We start from the raw sequence: 6504 nt of genomic DNA, 5'->3' as shown, positions 1-6504 counted from the left end.
AGGTCCGCCAACCTTGGCAAAGTAGCTTTCAAAACAGTTCGGGAGGGTGTGTGTGGGGGGGGGGTTTGCTCAATGGTAAGCTCAAGGCCCTGGGTTCGGTTCGGTTCCCAGCTCGGGAGTGAGGAGCCGCGAGCACCACTCCTCCCAATTATGGAATATCGTTTGGCTACTTAAAAATGAACTTTAAAGCCGTGCATAACGCGGGCCTTTCCTTTAGACATGAAAATACGTCTCGGCCTGCCTGCGGCTTGAGCTTGTAGCTACTGCTGCCAGCTGTGCCCAGTGGCCAGCCTCTGCAGCGCACCCCATGCTGGTGGTCCAGGAGGGTGCCCAGAATGTGGTTACCAGGAAACAGGGAAGCTTCAGATGGTCTGAGTGGAAATAAGTGGTATTTGGTTGTTTGTTTGTTTTTCAAATCACGGGGTCTGATTTCTTTACATTTCACCTTCCATGTTTTGTTGGAGAGGGAGCAGGAGAAAGAAAAAAAAATTGCAAATTTGTGTTCTGTGCCGTTGTTTACTGTCTGGTAAAGATTAAGGAGTGCATAGAAGAGACCAGGCTGGGCTTGAACTCGCCTGCCTCTGCCTCCCCAAGTGCTGGGATTACAGGCGTGCGCCCTGGCGCCCAGCTTGTTTTGATTCTTCCCAATCCAGTTCCTCCCGATCCTGCGAGTCAGTGGTGGAGACCATCTTCTGTCGCCAACAAGATTCTTGTTGAACCCTCCTCCAAGCATGGAATAAGCAGGAATAAGGAGACCCTTGTCAACTTGGGGTTAGCAGTCTAAACAGATTGCTGCCCAGGCTAGCTCCCCACTGAAGCTTCAGCTTTGGGGGACTTCCCAGCTGAAAAGAAGCTTGTGATTGGCTGATCAGGGTGTCAGTACTAGTGGACAGACTGGAATGTTACCAGTGCAAGAGCTGGTTACCTCAGCTTGGGTTAGTTCTAGCCCTCTGCAGTAGCCATCCCTTCCCTACCTCTGTCAGCACAATAGATGAAATCCTTTTAAAGTCTATTAACTCACCAACCCAAAAACTCAGAATCTTGGGCCTATATGAGAGCTCCCAATCTAGTTGTACCCACCAATTTTGTTTTGCTTTTGTTTTTTGAGACATTTTCCCTGGGTAGTCCTGGCTGTTCTGGAACTCTTTCTGTAGATCAGGCTGGCCTCGAACTCCCAGAGATCCAGCTCCCGAGGGCTTGGATCAAAGGCATGTGCCACCACTGCCCTGCTACCCACCAATGAAATTTAAACTTGCCCTGATTTGTGACCTTTTCTGTAAAACTATAAAACTTAAGCTGGGCAGTGGTGGTACACACCTTTACCAACTGGGAGGCAGGCAGATCTCTGTGAGTTCGAGGCCAGCCTGCTCTGAAGAGCAAGTTCCAGGACAGCCAAGTCTACACAGAGAAACCCTGTCTAGAAAAAACAAAACAAAAACTCAAACCAAAAAAAAAGGGGTAGGGGGGAAGAAAAAACAAATACTATAAAGGTTCATGAAACTGCTTCCACTTTGGAACATTTAATTTGGGGTAACTTAAATCTGTGTTCCCAGGCCATGGTCACTCAAAATGGCTCCAGAATAAATTGTCATATTCCCTTTATGATGAGAGCTGTGGTTTCATCCACAGCCCTTGAGGCAATCTTCCTTCTTTTATGGATGAGCCAGTGGGGAGCTGAGCCAGCAAGTCTTCAGGATTCTTCTCTGAAGAAAATAGAGGCATCTGGGGCCAGGCTCCTAGAAACAGGCATTCACGCCTTCCATCTCTGCCTTCTCTGTGGAATTCTGCAGCAACTCTGGCTCTTCTGACCCGGAATGTCTTGATATCCAGGGTGCATGACAGGCCTAATTAGTTAAATGTGAATATGCAAATAACGTGAAAGAGGACCAATCAGGGAAGAGCTATGAAACCCACCAAGGCAGGCTAGAAGCCCAGCCCTCCAAAAGTTGCCTGCAGTTCACCTTTGGTGCACAGGTCTCTGCCTCTGCAGAGGTGGGGAACTCCTGTTGGTCCGTCCCTGGTTGCTAAGCAACCTCTTGGGCAGTTGTTGCCCGGCAGTGGCAGAGATCCTTTGCCAGCCATCATAAATGTGTTGAAACGCTCCCTCTAGGTGGGAGCCACCTGCCCCAGATAATTGGACTTTGTAAACTTGGTTTAGAGGTTGCTACAGATAACTTCTGGGCAAATTCAAGTGATTTAGAACTCAGGTTTTACTGTGTAGACTTGCCCGTGAGTGTGGCTCGCTACGTAGACGGGGCTGGCAACAAATCCCTTGCTTCTGCCTGTGGGTACTGAGATTAGAGGCGTGAACCATCCCACTCAGCCCTAGTTTTCCTTTTGCCATCAATATAGCTGGGCATGCGGGGGAGGGGGAGGAGCAGGGGTTGAAGTCTGAGGCTAGCCTGGGAGACAGGAGACCCTTCAGTCTATGGCCACACCACCCGGAACACACCCGGATTTCATCTGATCTTGGGAGCTAAGCAGTCAGGCCTGGTTAGTGCTTTGATGGTGTTTGCTTAGCATGTAGGAAGCCTTTGGCTGGGTCCCCAGCACATTAAACCCTGGGGTGGTGAAACATGCCCTCATTCCCAGCTGAGAGGCTGAGGACGGCAGGAGGACCAGGAGTACCAGGAGTTCAGGGAGGCCTGGAATGCACAAGAAACTCAGAAAAGCAGACAATGAGAATAACCGTGACTGTCTGCACCAACGCTGTTGCTATTGCTTCTCAGGGTCTAATAGAAAACATCTTTCCAGAAGGGCAGTGGTGGGCAGAGACATGTGATCTCTGAGTTCAAGGCCAGCCTGCTCTACAGAGTGAGTTCCAGGACAGCCAGGGCTACACAGAAAAACCCTATCTCTAACAAACATGAAAAGGAAGCTGCCTCTGTACTAATGAGTGAAGAACTTGGAAAACTTTCTACAATCTAAAATTAGCATCGCTGGTTTTATTTTAAAGTAGGTTAATTATTTTGGTGATCTTGCTCTCCCCTTAACAGCAGTGTTCTTTGTGCTCTAGAAAGAAGCCCACACTAGGCAAGGCTCTGTGCAGCTGCACTCTCCAGTCCCAGAGCTGTTGACAGTAATGCTCATTACTGAAGATTTAACACCAATCTTTTTTTCATCTTGTCACTCTAATTCTGGGGATTGCTTTTCTGGACTTGTGGGAGCTGCTGCCTTATTCACAGTATCCCTATTTCCACGATGATAGAGGGAGGCCATCAGACCATGGCTATTTCAGTAAAACCCATCCCGACCAGGCCTGATCATCAGCACTGCTGTCTTTCTAAGCACCAGCAGCTCAGTCACCAGTTCTATGGAGGTGATTAGAAAAAATAAGATTTACTTATTTTTACGAGTGTTTGCCTGCACTTATGTGTGAACGTACATGCCTGGAGCCCTCAGAAGCCAAAAGAGGATCTTTTGGAACTGGAGTTAGAGTGTGAGTGTGATGGGAATTGAACCCAGGTCTTTTGCAAGAGCAGCTAATGCTCCCAATCACTGAGCCATCTGCTCCGGCTCCCCACGCCAACCATTTCTTAAAGACTGCTTTATGTCAGTATTTTTCAAATTGAATGAAGCATATACTCAAGGGTCTCACAAACACTTTTTTTTCCCTGTTAGCACTGGGGATGGAATTCAGGGCAGAAGATGTTCGAGGCAAGTGCTCAATCAGTGAGTTACACCCCAACTGATTTTTCACTTTTCTGTGACAGGGTCACATTAAATCGCCCGAGCTGGCCTTGTACTCGTGATCCTTCTGCCTCACCCTGCTCAGCAGCCGTGGTTACAGCCTGTAACACCAGTCCTGTAGTCGCTATAGCGTTTTACCATACTGGCTCTTTAATTGCTTCACCTGGCACAAATCCAACTGGAAACAAATGAAATGCAGATAATGAATTCCAATGGCAATTAATGAGTGGTTCTAATCTAAGCTATTAACGTGAGATTACGCTGGAAAGACTAGTGAAACTTCTTATAGAACTGTCGTTCCACCAATAAACACCCATCCAAGGACGACATCTTGGACATCAGCAGCTCCCCTAGTTCCGGAAGTGCACACTTGCCTACCTCTGCACCATACAAAGGCTACAGGCATTCGTGTCTCAACATGTTCACAAAGGAATCGGATGCAGAGCATATCCCTGAAGGACAGACAGCTAAGGCCGTCTTAACTATACATGCAATAAAAAGTGGGCCCGGTAGTGCTCCAAAACCAAGACAGGCAAAGCAAGCCTCAGAGGCCTCCTGCCAGGCAGAAGCTGTGAAGTCCTATAATGCTCTTACAAGCAAGCAAGGAAGGCATGAAACTTGTGGGCTGTTGAGTTGGCAAAAGGAGCTCCAGTTAGGAGAGAAATGAAGATTTCACAACCAGGTAATTGGAAAAGAATGCGGCATCTATAGAAATAGGAACCGTTCCTTAAGGCTTGGAGAGCCCAGAAGAGCCTAGTTAGTAGAACCCAAAAGCCTGAGGGAGGGCCTATTGGAACAGGGTCTCTGCCTTCCTTCCGTGTGGGGTAGGACTTGCCTCCTGACTTGAGGCCATTAGGGTACTCTAAGGCTAGTTCTAGCACGGGATAATGAGACTAGAACCACTGTAGTTCCTGGGACCATCCAGGCAGACTGGCTGCTCCTCCCCTGCCTGGCTACAGCCCTAGTTCCTGATGCTTTGCTGATTTGGCCCCAGAGGAATTGCAGAGCTGCCCTGAGAGTAACTGGCACTTCCCCCGACTGGTTCAGGGATGGCGAGGGTCAGTGGTTAGGAGGTAAGAGACTCTTGAGCAACAGGCTTTCACAACCCTTTGAACTCAACAGCTCTCAATGTGAATTTTAATGAATTAATCTTGGAAAACAAATGTAGTAATATTTACACACCTCGAAGCCCTTAATAGACATTCTTATTTAGTCACTATTTACAGCTATTTACAGGAATACACTATTTACAGGAATCCTCAAACATTATAGGTAATTTTAATTTCAAATCCTGATAAGGCAACTATTGCTCAACTTGTTTAAAAAAAAAAAAAAAAAAAAAAAGAGTCCAAGCCAGGTGGCCACCAGGTATTGGTGGCACACACCTTTAATCTCAGCACCTGGGAGGCAGATCTCTGTGAGTTCAAGGCCAGCCTGGTCTACAGAGTAGTTCGAGGACAGCCAGGGTTACAAAGAGAAACAATGTTTTGGGGTGGGGGTGCAAGCAAAAAACCAAGGGGGTTGGAGAGATAGCTCAGCAGTTAAAAGCAGTGGCTGCTCTTCCAAAGGAACTAGATCACTAGATTCAATTCCTAGCACCCATATGGCAGCTCACAACTGTATCCAGTTCCAGGGGATCTGACACCCTCACACAGGCAGAACACCAGTGTAAATACAAAGAAATCATTTAAAAACAACCTCCCCCACAAAATTCATGATTCATTACACAAAAAGATAATTTCCCTTTACATAAGTCCTCTTTCCAAAACACAGGTATATACAAACCTAAGAGACGCCAGCTACAAGCAATACTAATGCAAGAACACCTGAGTCCATGAGTCACTGCTGGCTCATCAAATCCACAGGGCCTGCACAGATGGGCCAACGGCCAGTGTGAGTCCTCTTTACAGGACTGTGAAAGTTTGCGAGTTCCATTAAAAAAAAAAAAATTCCCCATTTATGTGTGCATATGTGCAAGCATGCCATTGCATGTGTGGCCGTCAGTGAACACGTTCTGTCATTCCACCATGTGGGTTCTCAGAGCGAACTCTCATTACGGCATCCTGTCAATTCCAGGGTTTCCTATAAAGCTGAGCCTTTTCACTGGTCCTGAGTTTTATAAATAATGAAAACGTGAACTGGGGTGTAGTTCCGTGCTGGGGTCCTTGCTAGCTTTTGGGAGACCTTAGGTTCTGTCCCCAGGACTAAAAATAAATAAAGAAATCACAAAGATGCCATTTGCCACACAACTTGAAACATTTGGAAATACTAATGAGCCAGGTGTGGTGGCCTATGCCTTTAACCCTGGAAGGTAGGACGCAGAGCGAGTTGTCTGTGAGCTCAAGGCCGGGAGGGTTTACATGCTATTTCCTGGCCAGTCAGGATGACATACTGGGACCCTATCTCAAAAAGCATGCTGGTGCTGGTGAGAAAAAGAAAAACTATGACATTTGGTGGGGGGGCACCCGGGTACCTGACAGGTGTGCACACGGATACTTCAGAGGGCAGCCTACAGGGACCGGCACTCCTTCCACTATGTGGATCCTGTGGTTTGAACTTGGTTCATTAGGCTTGTCCAGAAGTACTTTTACCCGCTGAGTCAGCTAGAGGGCCAGACTAAAAAAAAAAAAAAAAGCGTGTTTCCTGTTGGAGATGGAATCCAGGGCTTTAGGCGTGTTAGGTGAATGGTCTATCATTAGGCTGCAATGGAGCCCATAGGGAAATTGTTGTACCTTTTCATAATTTCGAAAACACGTTTCTAAAATGAAGCCCATAAAGATATTTAATATTATTACCTCTGTACAAATCGAAGAG

Source organism: Meriones unguiculatus, chromosome 11, assembly GCF_030254825.1.
Source record: "Meriones unguiculatus strain TT.TT164.6M chromosome 11, Bangor_MerUng_6.1, whole genome shotgun sequence".
NCBI lineage: Eukaryota > Metazoa > Chordata > Mammalia > Rodentia > Muridae > Meriones > Meriones unguiculatus.
The sequence above is the reverse complement of the archived record's forward strand: the minus strand, read 5'-3'. Positions refer to the sequence as shown.